The following is a 14,336-nucleotide window of genomic DNA, read 5'->3' as shown; positions in this document are numbered from 1 at the left end:
AACATTTAGATTGCAACATAAAACATTTATATCACTGAAGCTTTAGTAGAAACGAGTACTATAATATACAGAATGCATTCAAAAGATTCATGTAGAAATATCCAACATTTAGAGCTCTAAAGCCAGGTATATATGGCCAATATAATAAACACAATGAATAATTGCAGGAAAATCTGAACATCAATTCAAGTATGGAGCAATCTCAAACAAATTCAAACCTCATAAGTAGCTTTACAGACTTGAGCTTTTCTCCCTTGCGATCACAAAGAGGCACAGCTCGGATCCCTGACCTCAACTCTGTTATAGGCAAACAAGTCTGGCCAGCAAAGTCATCCTTCTCAGACATATCATACTCATGCACTTCAATCCGAAGCAAAGCGAGTTCTGGAACAGTCAATGGGAACGTAAACTCCTCATCCCAAACAGGTGTCCAGTTATCCTCGATAGTTCTTGTTTTCTTCATTATGGTATCATCTGGTACTCCTGCTATCCTGACCTGTAGACAGATTGATTAGTGGATACAGGCTTTACATTTTTGCACTATCCATGTTTTCACAACTTTTGTGGTGTGGTTCATTGATATTTCTCCCACACTTTCTGTTTTTCAAAAGTACTATACATTAATGGTGGCCCTATGCCGCTCTTATGAGTATAGTACATGAGAGACTGACAATCTTTCGCTCTTTCAATGAAAAAAAGGACTCTTTTGGCTTATAGATTGTTAGAAACATCAATACACGCAGAAATAAATGGACAGAATAAATCAGTAAAGAATGGGCACATATTAATTTGTCTTAACCAGTTTTGTTTAAAAGTCGACTACAATTTCAGTGAGAGATCGGTGGTCTACATTGTCCTCCTGAAGTAAATAGTACTTGACTAACCGAGCGCAGCTCATGGCAGTAGATAACCTTAAGAGCAACCATGGCGCGATGTGTGAGCAAAAGATTAGAGATTCATCATTTTACCCTTGCATAGAAGTCTGGTGGCGAGTATGCATCAAAGTGTGTTCGACGGAAATCCAAATGCCATCCATCTCCCATATATACTCTCACCTGTTTAGTAATAATGGAGCTCAAATCAGAGTTGGATATGCAAAAGAAAATACTCAGGACTCAAAAAAGTCAGTTCTGCGGGAAAATATTCACCCTCAATGTTTTCTTCACAGGAAAATGTTTCTGAGGATCAAAGACCTCAGTATTTGAATCAGTCTTCAACAGAAAATCAGGTTTTTTTACATAACCACACCCTCCATTGGCTCTGAACATTCCATGCATCAACTAGAGTGATCTTCCAAATCCCTGTCACAGAAAGACCCACTTGATTCTTTAATGATGCCAGCAAAATTATGAGAAATCATGTATGAAGTAAATGATTTGGTTCTGTAATTACTAAGCTTTAATGTAAATACTTTTGCTTAAACCTATGATGGTGATACTAATGCAAACAACACGGGTTTGATCTAAGCAGTCAAATATTACGCAAATGGAATCTTTTTCTATAGACTTTTTCTTTATGAAAGGTTAAGGTAATGTATTGAAAAAGAAAAGATGAGATGACCGACCTCATCACAGGAAAAAAAAAACCCAGGAAACAACTCCAAATGCATCAAGTATCATCAAAAATTGTTTTTCGATTTTAACAATTGTTTAAATAACTTGAAGTGGCACAATCTTTTTCTTATTAATCATCATTTTTATTTAACTTTTTTGAAAAAAAAAGGAAAGGAAGGAATCGTGGATGTCTAATTCATTGTTTCAGAAAGCGGATGTGGGTCAAAACGCGGCGAAAGCAAATCCTACTCAACTCGGCATGATGCGGCCGAGTACACGGTTGATGTGGGCGTAACTTAGGAGAGACCAAGCAGTTTTGATTGACTAGGGTAAAATGCGGACTCGGACAAGAATGCGGCTAAGGTAAAAGAGAGTTGACTCAGGCCAATCAGGATGACATGGGGAAGTGTTGAAACCATCTATGGTCCCTTGCATGTTTGGCATATTCGGCACCTCCTCCCATAATGAGTCACATCTCGGTAAATGGTAGGCCAAAAATATTTCTCTTTCACTAGAAAAATAGTTTTGTCTCTTCCAAAATGTCCTCCTAAACCTCCAGAATGTAGATCTTTAATAACATTCTCTCTAAGGGTGCATTTTGGAATGCAAAGGCGAATCCCCTAAAAGAGAAAATCATCTAGGAGAAGATAATCATCATGCTTCCCTTGTCTACAAAGCTTCCAAATTTCACAGAAGTCTTCATCATTGGCATACATGTCTCTAATGGTGTCAAAACCTTCAAGTTGCACACTCATGGAATTAAGAAGAGCTACCCTCTAAGCTAGGCTAGTTGACATGAAAGAACACTTCGTAACCTTGGAGCTTAGAAGCAGGAATCTTTCCTCGGGGTGCTGCTCCCACCTCGGAACCTCGATTCGGCACTCCTTAGGAAGGAGCTTCCAGGGAGCGCGACCCCAAAGGGACATGAACCTCCCATGACGCTCCAAGCCTGCTTCTATTACTCCATAAGTCCCACCATCACCTACTTTCTTGCATCAAACTCCTTCAACTCTTCAAAGCACTTCATTGGAGCAAGCACAAAGGTTTGTGCATCTTCAGAAGGCACGAGGAATGAGTACACGGAAATGAAGATGGTTAGAAATTACTGCTTTTTTATGTACTTAAAATTTGAAAAATATATATGAAAATGGTTAGAAACTATTATTTTTTGATGTACTTGAATTTTGAAAGATATATAAAGAAAATATTACATAGACGCTCTCATGGCGCTCCCAAACTTGGACTCTTCTAGACCCCCACGCTTCCTCAGCCCCGCTCCCACCTCCGCCCCCACATCCACACCCGCTTTGTACTTCTAAGCTTTGGAGTACTTGTAGTAAGAACTTACCCAACCATCTACTATTTTGGATCCAGCCACACCTTTAGAATATCCTTCCAATTCCTTGAGGTGGTGGTACGTGTTGGAAGCAGGTTTAAATGTTCCCCTCCTGTGTACATGGATTTCAACATATTGCTCACTCCAATCAATTCCCATTATGAATACTTTCAATCTAAATACACTACAGTAGCCCATGATACATACATATTAATCAATGTAAAGATGATTAAAATAGCTGCAAGTTGATGGCCGCCGTTCTAACTGGTCATTAATAACCTTCAAAACATACATGTAAATATGGATTTAAATTTCGGTTTCGGTCCCAATTTCGGACTTGACTGAAACCGAAATTTAGGCCGAAATTCGGTAAATAATAATAATAATTAATTAATCATTTACAAAATTTCGGAAGTTTCGGCAGAATTTTCATAAAAATATTAGTTTTTTTAAAAAAAAATTGAATTTCTGACATTTCGGCCGAAACTTGGGAAATCCAAAATTTCGGATTTCAAGCAAATTTCGGTTTCGGTCCCATCCGAAATCGTACAAAATTTAAAACTATGCATGTAAAAGCAATGACAAGCAATGCAAACGTCCTATCTGTCAAAAAGTTTAGTTTTTTTCATTCATTCAGACAGTTTCTAGCTGATCCGATTTCTTGACTTTTTTAGAACAGTTGCACCATCTGACTTTGTGCAACTAAGGAAGCTAATATGAATTAACATATTGTATACTCATTCCAATCTTTTTTGAGAAGAAATGCATTCTCATGGAATATCTACTAGAGGCTAAAATATTCTAACAAGTACTTAATGAGATGAAATATAACCTGAACTGTATTTTCAGTTCTCTTAGCTGCCGTGAAGCAAAATTTCAGCAAGAAGTGACAGATGAAACTGAAGAGGGGTAAAAGCAAAAGGTTTACCATAATATATTCAAAAGAAGTTCAACTTTGAATTGCAACACAAGGAGACTACGCAAAAGGTTTACCATAATATGTCCAAAAGAAGTTGAAATTTGAATTGCAACACAGGGAGAGAGACTAACCTGCATATTAAATGCAACCATCTGAGCACCATGCATCCACCCAATTAGTGGGTTGTAATTCGAGGAGTCAACACGTGTACCCTTTGGGTATACTCTAAGCAAATTCCTTTGGGTGAACCTGAAAAGAAATGGCAATCATCACCAAGAACTTCAGAAATTTAAGCAAATGCTTGAACTATGAACCCCAAAATGCCAAGTGGAATCATAATCTATAATTGTACATTTGTACCCACATATGCACACAAACAAATCTCCATGACTGAACCTTTCGGATAAGTATATTAAATACCTGACAAGATCAGTTCCAACTTTGGGTCCATCTTCCTTAAAACTTTTTTACTCAAGGAACTCTTTCGGTGGTTTGGTTGAAATAATTATCCGATGCTTCAATTGTTCTGGAGAAGGAAATTCCTGTAAGCAATCTGACTCCGGGTAAAACAGTATATCTCCAAATGTTTCTTGGACCATGTAGACAAAAAAAAAGCGTTCAATCATAAAAATGGTGAACTGAAAAGAAACTGGGTGGTAAGAGTCGAGAAAGAGGAAAATGAATCCTCACCTCAGCGACTTTAGCCTGAAGATCTGGAGTAACGTGGTCTTCCAGAGTTATAACGACAGGGTACGGAGATGCAGAGAAGGCATCCTCTTTTATGGACCTCAAACATTTGATTAGTTCCACCGGAGCAGTCAAAGTCCTAGAGTAATCCATTAATCGAAATGATTTTAAACAGAAAAAAGGTGATGCATATATAATACAAGCAAATCACTAGGAATCGAACAAAAGAAGGGGAATTGCTTTGGAAAATCAACAATCTCACAAAATACAAATTGAATTTTCACAATACAGGTAGAGAGAGAATTCAACAAAGCTACTTTGAGAAATAAATAAGATCTCACAAAATACAAATTGAATTTTCACAATACAGGTAGAGAGAATTCAACGAAGCTAATTCGAGAAATAAATAAGTAAACGTCGAAATTCAAACATATGCTCATGAGCACCATAAAAGTGAAACATGTAAGTACTTTCCATTGAATTTGCTGCAATTATGAATACATAAACAGTACCAAAAATCCTAAACCCACAAATCAGTCCAGTCTACCCCAATTAAGTTCGCTGCAACCCTTAGATAATCACTACGCAAAACTAATTTTTATTATGAGACAACGAACATCGAATTGGCAAGAAGAATACATTTTTCTGTCCAAATTTTACAAAAAAGACGAACTGCAACTTCTAAAGACAAACTAAAACTTCTGAAGGTATTAGAAAAGATGGCATGTTTCCTTTAAATTTTTCATTAAACTAATGATTCAAAGATAAGAAAAACTCATTTCCCCGCCATTCTTCCCCAATTTTATTTGCTTTGATTCTCAAAATCAAACAAAGAAATACAATTGAAGGTGATTAAGCTACCGTAAAACATTGATTGGAGCAGAAATTGGCAAATCAGACAAAGCATCCCTTTCCTTTTTTCTTTTCTTTTTGAGATATAGCATTTTATGTGTTCTAGATTTAGAGGTAGACCTGTAATAATATTGTAATCCATGCATCAATGATGTAACTATGGTAGACTAGTATATTTTAATGCTTTAACATTTTTTCCTTTTTCTATGTTTTTATGTTTCTAATGCAACATCATAAATGCATTGATTTGGCACTATATACATGGATAAGTGATGTTGACTGTTGAGTAGTTGCAGAATAGTAACATTTCATTATTTGTACTGTTTTTATTTAATTTTCCTACTTTTTAGTACTTTTCATTTTTCAAAAGGAAAATCATACACTCGGATGTGGAACCAGATCCATGGATACATGACTAAGTTCCAAATTTCGGATTTTGTATGCACTTCAGTCCCCACGAAAGTGGAAGTATTCTGTGGAAGCCTATAGAAGTCCATGGAAATCTTGTAAAAATCATAGAAGCTTAGGGAAGTCCATGGAAATTATTGAAATTTAAGATAAAACCTCAAAAAATACTAAAATAAGTACAAACATACACTTAGAAACAATCACATAAGCAAGACAACCATCCATAATGGTTTATCAAGATCAAACACCTAGTGACACGCATAAAACAATAATGATCATTTTAAGAATAAATATTTTTTGAAAATTGATGAGTGTGCCATTTCTTTTACTGCTCAACTAACTCATCTTATTAATGGAATGGTACTAATACTTTTGTGATATACGAGGCATTTTTATTATGCGGGTGCACCTCAAGGAATCAAACTTAGAACTGGACTTCGACTTTGGTGCCAATGGATGTCGACACAGGTCCGTCGAAATTGACACACATGTGAACAATTTAAACCTTATCAATGACATTGATTACTGGTAGATAGTGTCACTGGCAGTTGACAAATGTTAGGTGCAACCTAATTAAATTCTAGTTACTACTATATACAACAAGTAGACAAGAGTTTACATCACTACCTCCTTTGAGAAGCTTTGCACTTTCTCTCTTGCTCAGCATACCTCTAATATAGTTGTAGACAACCACAACTAGAGGAAGAGAATCTGTACAGGAACCCTCTATACCTTAAGTGTTCAATCCTGTTAAGAATCAAAGATCCTCATCTGTTATGTCTAATTTCTGGTATATTTAACGTTGAGAGCAATAGGTCGGTAGTTATCCAACTCCCATTTGATATTGGGAATAGTGAGTCATCTCCTTGCCATAAGAGGGTTCTATATCAGACCTGTATAACCTCTCCATCATTCCATTACCTTCAACAAAGATGCGGAAATGGAATTCTAAGAGTGAAGGGAACACTTATTTCATAAAAATTGACAGATGGAATTAGATCTATCACTTGGGCCAACACTGATAGATCACTAAAGTATAATTGAAACAACCACTATTATGTAAAAAATGATAACAAGTCCAAAGGGAGGAACTGAATACCTTCACAATGTTCTGTACAAGAACCTCAAAATCACCTCATAAAGTGCTCAACAGGTCATGAATCAAACTAACTATTTTAAATCACAAGAGCTAAAGAACTATAAATCGTAAAAGAATCAAATTAGAAGCATGGAAATCCAATGCAAATCAGATCATGAACAACTCATAGATGATTTGTAATTTGCCAAAACAGAAAGAAAAAAAAAACTTAAACAAATCCTAAACTCCACATAGGAGATATGAAGGACTATATATATAAACATAAATAAAAAATCGACTGGATGGGTGTATCCCTTCCTTCACATGAAAAGATTTCTTGAAGTTTACTCGTTTGACAAACTAGTAGCTTGGAGAGAGAGAAAGAGAGAGAGAGAGAGAGAGAGAGAGAGAGAGAGAGAGAGAGTGTGTGTGTGTGTGGGGGGGGGGGGGGGGGGGGGGGGGGGGGTTGGGTTGCGCAAGGGAGAGAGGGAGAGCAAACCACATCACACTAACTGTCTCTGGGCAAAGAGTTCCAAGACAAACCCTACAACTCGTCTCCTTCTCCATTATATATTAAATAAATGGATAATTCCATATATGGCCATGGACTGTAGACTATTACAAGAGGGCATAAAAGTACTTCTATCCTTTGGCTTATATAGACCGCATAAATTATAGGCGCAATCACTAACATTGATGTCATTGGCTATGGCAATCCACAACTGAAAGAAGCTAAGTCTAGGTAAATTAATTAATATTGTTAATTATTATGTGTTTATATTATGTTTTAATTAGATTTGAAATTTTAATAAGGCATTGTTGAGTGAGTCAACTCTATTATTGCACTTTGCATGTATACACAAATTGGCAAATGATGTCCCAAATTGCAAAGATTTGCAATTCAAATGCTAATGTCAAACAAAGACAAAATTGTTTGAAGCACGGGCAGAACCGGAACCGCCTCTTGTTTCAAAGAGAGGAGGATAGTTCGATAGCATGCAAAAGGAACTAGAGTACTTTCAAAGACATACACTTCAAGAAGATAAACAAATTGGAGCATCAAAGATTGATTCATCTGGTGTTTCTCCACTACAACTTGAAGTTTCGAGTAAGGCATATTTTTGTAGTAAGTGCTTTTATTCACCCGTGCTATGAGACACTGATTGGTTCTATTATGTTTTAAGAGTGTTACCTGAACACACTCACTGGATTATTCGCCAGAGTAGAGCGCGAAGACTCTATCATGATCTAACGAATCTGACAGATAGGAGCTCATAGCTGTCCATTCTCGTGAACATAAGGAGTCTACGGGCCTTGATCAAAAGCCAGAAGCTTCGGCGAAGGGGTAGGTGTATAGAGGATAAACTGCCGATTAGAGGGCGAGCGGAGCATAAATCCCATCTCACACAAGTATCCCCCCCCCCCCCCAAAGCCTCTCTGAAAAGCTCGCTTGGTGAAAACCAGTGTTTAAAAACTCGTTGACAAGCCAAGGAACTCGCCCGAGTCGGCAAGGATTTTTCTTGGTTGCATTCTGCATTGCACCACCGCATTCCGTGTTTTGCCCTACAATCTCTAAAAACTCCTTTGACTCTCCCGAGTTATAACCACATTCTTGGCTGTATCTGCGCTTAGTCGACGAGGATTTTTCTTAGCCGCGTTCCGCGTCACATCCGTGTTTTTAAACACTGGTGAAAATGGTAAACACGACAGCCCTTGGGGATAGTTGGGGTACCATTATCTCTCCTTATCAATTGAATCATTCAAGAATACAATCAAGCGTTTATCACCTTTGATCACTCCCGGCTCATTTTCAGGGTTGTGTGGCTGCTCTTACGTGCAACAGACCATCCACAAAATGCCTTTTGTGATGGACGCTAGCAAATCTCTCTCTCTCTCTCTCTCTCTCTCTCTCTCTCTCTCTATATATATATATATATATATATATATATATATATATATATATATATATATATATATATATATATATATATATATAGAGAGAGAGAGAGAGAGAGAGAGAGAGAACGGTTTCTACACACAAGTGTAGATAAGTTACCTACACACTAGCTTAAAATACAGTGGAGGGCATATTGTTTGGGTGATCCAAACTGTTCATTTGATTGGCTCTCACATAGATAGGGTGTCCACAAAAAATCAGCTCCATAGGATCATCCCAACCCTACGATTTGTGGAGGTAAAATGGACGTGTATAAACCTTTACAAATCTGTCCATTTTTGCCTCCACGGTTCGAAGGGTTAGGATGATCCTATGGAGCTGACTTTTTGGGCACACCCTATCTATGTGAGGGCCAATCAAATGAATGGTTTGGATCTCCCAAACAATGTGGGCCTCCACTGTATTTTAAGTAGGGCTGCAACTCGGGTCGGGTTTTGGAGAACCCAACCCTACCTGAGAAATATCTCGGGTCGAGTTTTTTTTTCAGAAAACTCACGATTCCCATGATAAATCTCGGGTCGGGTCGGGTCGGGTTTTTTCACGTTGACGCAAATTTTTAAGGAAAATTCTTGTTTGGCAAGGCAACTCAACTCATAGAAGCAGAAATGACACTCACATTACACTTGAATCAAACAATGCTGTAATCAAACAATGTTGTAATTACAATCAAACAATGCTGAATCAAACACTTGAATCAACTCAACTCATAGAAGTAGAAATTACAATCACATACAATAACAGTGGGTGCGTGGGTTTTCACTTTTAACTTTTAACTAACAATAGAAAAAAATGTACACACTTGAATCAACTCAACTCATAGAAGTAGAAAAAAATGTACTTATGTAACTCGGGTCGGGTCGGGCCCCTTCAAACCCGGCTCGACCCGAGATTCATGCGGGCTTTTGAATGCTCAACCCGGCTCGACCCGAAACCCATGAAACCTGAACCCAACCCAGGCTATTTTCGGGTCGGGTCGATGCGGGTCGGGTAAAACCCGGCTCGAGTTGCAGCCCTAATTTTAAGCTAGTGTGTAGATAACTTATCTACACATGTGTACAGAAACCATTCTCTCTCTCTCTCTCTCTCTCTCTCTCTCTATATATATATATATATATATATATATATATATATGAGGAAAGTGTCTCTAGTCTCTCCCCTAGATAAGCTTATCTACTCCTCCCTTTAAAAAAACACAGTGGGCCCACGCTGTTTGGATGATCCAAACCATTCATTTGATAGGTCCTAACATAGATAGGGTGTGCCCAAAAAATCAGCACCAAAGGGTCATCCTAGAACTTCATTTTGTGGGGCACACCGTGTCCAAAATGGACGCATATAAATGTGGACGTTTATATGCGTCCATTCTGGGTACCACAATGCACCACAAAACGAAGTTCTAGGATGACCCTTTGGTGCTGATTTTTTGGGCACACCCTATCTATGTTAGGACCTATCAAATGAATGCTTTGGATCATCCAAACAGCGTGGGCCCACTGTGTTTTTTTAAAGGGAGGAGTAGATAAGCTTATCTAGGGGAGAGACTAGAGACACTTTCCTCTCTCTCTCTATATATATATATATATATATATATATATATAGAGAGAGAGAGAGAGAGAGAGAGAGAGACAGAGAGACAGAGAGACAGAGACAAAGAACATTTCCCACACACTTGTGTAGGTAAGTTACCTACACACTACCTTAAAATACAGTGGGGGCCCACATTGTTTGGGTGATCCAAACAATTCATTTGAATGGTCCTCACATAGATAGAGTGTCCACAAAAAATCAGATCCATAGGATCATCCCAACCCTACGATTTGTGGAGGTAAAATGCACGTGTATAAACCTTTACAAATTAGTCCATTTTTAGCCTCCATAGTTTGAATGGTTAGGATGATCCTATGGATCTGATTTTTTGTGAACACCCTATCTATGTGAGGACCATTCAAATGAATTGTTTGGATCACCCAAACAATGTGGGCCCCCAATGTATTTTAAGGTAGTGTGTAGGTAACTTACCTACACAAGTGTGTAGGAAATGTTCTCTTATATATATATATATGAGGAAACTGTTGGTGAGCTAGCTTGCCCAATCACATGGGTCCCACATTTTGGGGAGTGATCCAAACCATTCATTTGCAAGGCCTTATCATAGATAGGGTGAGTCTGTCCATTTTTGTCCTCCACAAATGGAGGGGTTAGGATGATCCTATGGAGCTGATTTTCGGTACACCCCCCATCTATGTAAGGGACTTTCAAATGAATGGTTTGGATCATCCTAACAAAGTGGGCCCTCATGTGATTGGGCAAGCTAGCTCACCGTAAGTTTGGTGAGCTCAACAGTTTCCTCTATATATATATATATATATATATATATATATATATATATATATATATATATATATATATATATATATGCATGGGGTGTTTGAGGATATATGCATGGGGTACATGAAAATAGGTGCTTTAAATGCTCATTTACGAGCAAAACCTCTAAAGAAAAGGTAAACACTATACTATGCTTAAATAACGCAAACTTTAAAATAATGAATTGACTTGCCAACTTAATTAAGGGAAGAGTTTCCAAAGTGTCTACTAGAAAACCCAGACTTCATTCAAAGACACCATGAGAAGACAACGAAACAATATAAAGAACCAAAGGGGATGCTCTAGTGGGTGGAGCATAAATCGTTACACACATTTTGGGCCCACTTCATCAATCTGAACTGTCCCAGACTGGACCCTACCTGGCTTCCTTGGACAGTTCAGGGTCCAAAGTTAACTAACAGATGATTTTGGTTTGCTCATTTGGGGCCCACTTCTTCAATTACGTGTACTTTGCTTTGCTTTGTTCATTTTGTATTACTATTTTACAAAAGTAGTCGCCTGCTCCATGGATTGCTAGAATGGCTCTGGGAGTTGCAGGGTCTTTCCCATAATATGGTTAGCCGATCTCAGCCCATTCCTCATAAATTAACGTATTTGGCATAGTGATTGAACAGAACCTTATATCTCAAGCCGCAAATCATTGAAACCTAAACCCTAAGTCGAGAGAAACCATGAGATTGAGAGACCCAGAGAGAGGGAGAGACGAATAGAGATTGAAAAAAGAGAGGGAGAGATTGAGAGAGAGACATTAAGGAATGAGCATACATGAATCAAAATCACTGGGGTCCGTGGAGTTGTGCCATCGTGGAGAACGAGAAACACTAGAACAAAACTTGTCATTTCAATTTTCCATAAAATAACGAATTTTCAAGGTGTGTTTTTGTAAATTGATGAGTTTTGCGAAAATCTGAAAAGGGCCGATCGATTTGGCAATCTTGATGTGTAGTCGAGATAGGCGCCCACTTTTCTTTTCTTTTTTTTTTGTTTTATGCGCCGGTGTCACGGTAGAAGATCTCGTGCTTTTCCCAAGCACGGGATCCCATTTTGAGAATTAAAATGGGGCAAAGGGTTTGAGAAATTAAGGAGGGCAGAGGGTACATTAGGTTTATCGTTAATTTGAGAAAGGGAAATGATATCACCCCTACCCTATTTTGATGATCGTACTCCACACATTACTAAAAAAGTACGGTATGGCCCGCACCATAGGATGATCCAAACCGTCCATTAGATGGGCCACAGCCTAAATAGGTTGTGCCACAAAATTCATTTCCATAGGTTGATCCTAACCCTCTGATCTATAGAGGGACTGAATATTAGAGAGTTGATCCTAACCTTCTATAGATCGGAGGGTTAGGATCAACCTATGGAAATGATTTTTAGGGCACAAACTATTTAGGCTGTGGCTCATCTAATGGAAGGTTTGGATCATCCTATGGTGCGGGCCATACCTTACTTTTTAATAAAGTGAGGAGTGCGATCATCAAAATATGGTATTGCTTATAACAATTCCCTATAAATATCATTTCCCTTTGAGAAATAAAGGAGGGCAGAGGGTACATTAGGCATTTTGTTAATTTGAGAAATAAAGTGGGGGCAGAGGGCAATTTAATTTTTGATCAGTCTAAGATTATCCATCTCACTATCCACCATCAATCTAATGCGTTGAAGGATCACCCTCACTTCTGTCTTATCGACCTAGAGAAGGCCCACTTGATAGAGCCCTTCTCGTCTCTAAGAACATCTCCGATATCCACCGGCAACATTACCCACGGTAGAACCATCAAAGTTTAACTTCAACCAACCTAGATTTATGGATGAGGTTTGAGAGGGCGCGTGGGTGTTGGGGGGGTTCCATGTGAGGCGACGATCTCATCACAATTCTTACTTGAAAGTGCTAGCATTCCTCTAATTCCAAAGGACTATCAGGTCAACAATACTAGCTTCCATAAAATCAAACCCTTGTTGGGCCACGATGCTAATAATCAGCTATCCAGGAGCTCAAGAAAAAACTCACAAGATCCCAAAAAAGTCGAGAATTTTTGGTTGGAAATTGGACAATAGTACTTCCAAGAATGATTGCTGTCTCGGGTTGTATCCAGAGTTCACTGGACGTAGGGGCTAGAATAAACGGATTGAAGGTGCAGATGGAATAGGTAGTAGGCCTTGGGTTCTCAGGGACAGAGGTAATGTACGATCTGCATATTTTTGGGTTTGTCCTACCTTGTTGTGGTTGACTGGTGGGGGGGATGATGCAGGTGCATCTCGCCCGATGACAAAGATCAACGGTCAAGATCGTCAGAACCTTGATCAAAGGTCAGATCAGAAGATATAAGATGGCATCTAGATCAATGGTCCACGTTGATTACTACTCTTCTAGAGTCCTATTTTAGTTTGGACTTGTTTTAATTATTTTTAGATATTTTCTTTAATTGGGACGTCCAAGGTGAGAATGTATTTAGAGAGGTTTACTTTTACGAGGATTGAGGTGAGAGAATTTAGGAGTTTTACTTTTGGTAGGATTTTCTTTGAGTAAAATTAGGAAGTAGTAGAGAAACTTTAGGATTCTAAAATGGGGAGTGATAAATCGACTCCCCAAATTGACACATGGGGAGTCGATTCATCCATTTGGGGAGTCGATTTATCACTAAATTTGGCTTTCACTGTTGATCGTCCAAATAAGGAGATATCCTAGGGATTTGTTTTATTTCTTAATTATAGTGAAGTTAGAGTTTATTTAGGATTCTTCTTTATGTTGGCCATAGAAAATCTATAAAAGGCCATCCATTGTAATTGTTTTTAGATATCTTATTGTGAATAAAATTTTAGTTGCCTTTATTTGCGTCCCAACGTGATAGCCACCCGCTGTTATCATTGAAAACAAGTCCACTGCTACTTGTTGTCGCCTTTCGCAAGCCATCTGCTGCTTGCTTATCATTGTTGCCGCTCACCGTAGAAGAACAAGCAATCCGTTCCTTGTTTAGAGAAGAGGCAGCCATATTTTGCTTGCCTCTATCGATTTACAAGGTATGTTTTACACTTTCCCTTTGGCTGCCACTACCCCTAGTCGTTGTCTTGTTTTGACAGACCATAGAACCTTTAGCCTTGCAGCCAATGGAACCACCGACCATCAATTCCATCCTTCAACTGACAAGTGACAA

General features: G+C 38.4%; 1 long non-coding RNA gene and 1 pseudogene across 2 annotated transcripts; both read right to left on the bottom strand.

Moving 5' to 3' along the window:
* Positions 1 to 159: 159 nt before the first annotated feature.
* On the bottom strand, positions 160 to 3,975 carry LOC143849904 (phosphoinositide phospholipase C 2-like; annotated as a pseudogene). Its single transcript, XR_013235902.1, has 4 exons — positions 3,940 to 3,975; positions 1,149 to 1,301; positions 969 to 1,055; positions 160 to 496 (listed from the first exon to the last, which is right to left on the bottom strand). The product of XR_013235902.1 is annotated as a phosphoinositide phospholipase C 2-like (transcript).
* A 266-nt stretch (positions 3,976 to 4,241) lies between these two features.
* Positions 4,242 to 6,562, bottom strand: LOC143849911 (uncharacterized). Its single transcript, XR_013235905.1, has 3 exons — positions 6,383 to 6,562; positions 4,499 to 4,634; positions 4,242 to 4,350 (listed from the first exon to the last, which is right to left on the bottom strand). It is a non-coding gene; the product is annotated as an uncharacterized LOC143849911 (long non-coding RNA).
* Positions 6,563 to 14,336: the final 7,774 nt, after the last annotated feature.

This window comes from Tasmannia lanceolata, unplaced genomic scaffold, assembly GCF_043159265.1.
Source record: "Tasmannia lanceolata isolate RefF3 unplaced genomic scaffold, GAP_Taslan_0.1 ptg000003l, whole genome shotgun sequence".
Lineage (NCBI taxonomy): Eukaryota > Viridiplantae > Streptophyta > Magnoliopsida > Canellales > Winteraceae > Tasmannia > Tasmannia lanceolata.
Note: the sequence above shows the minus strand (reverse complement) of the source record. Positions and strands in the feature narration are given on the sequence as shown.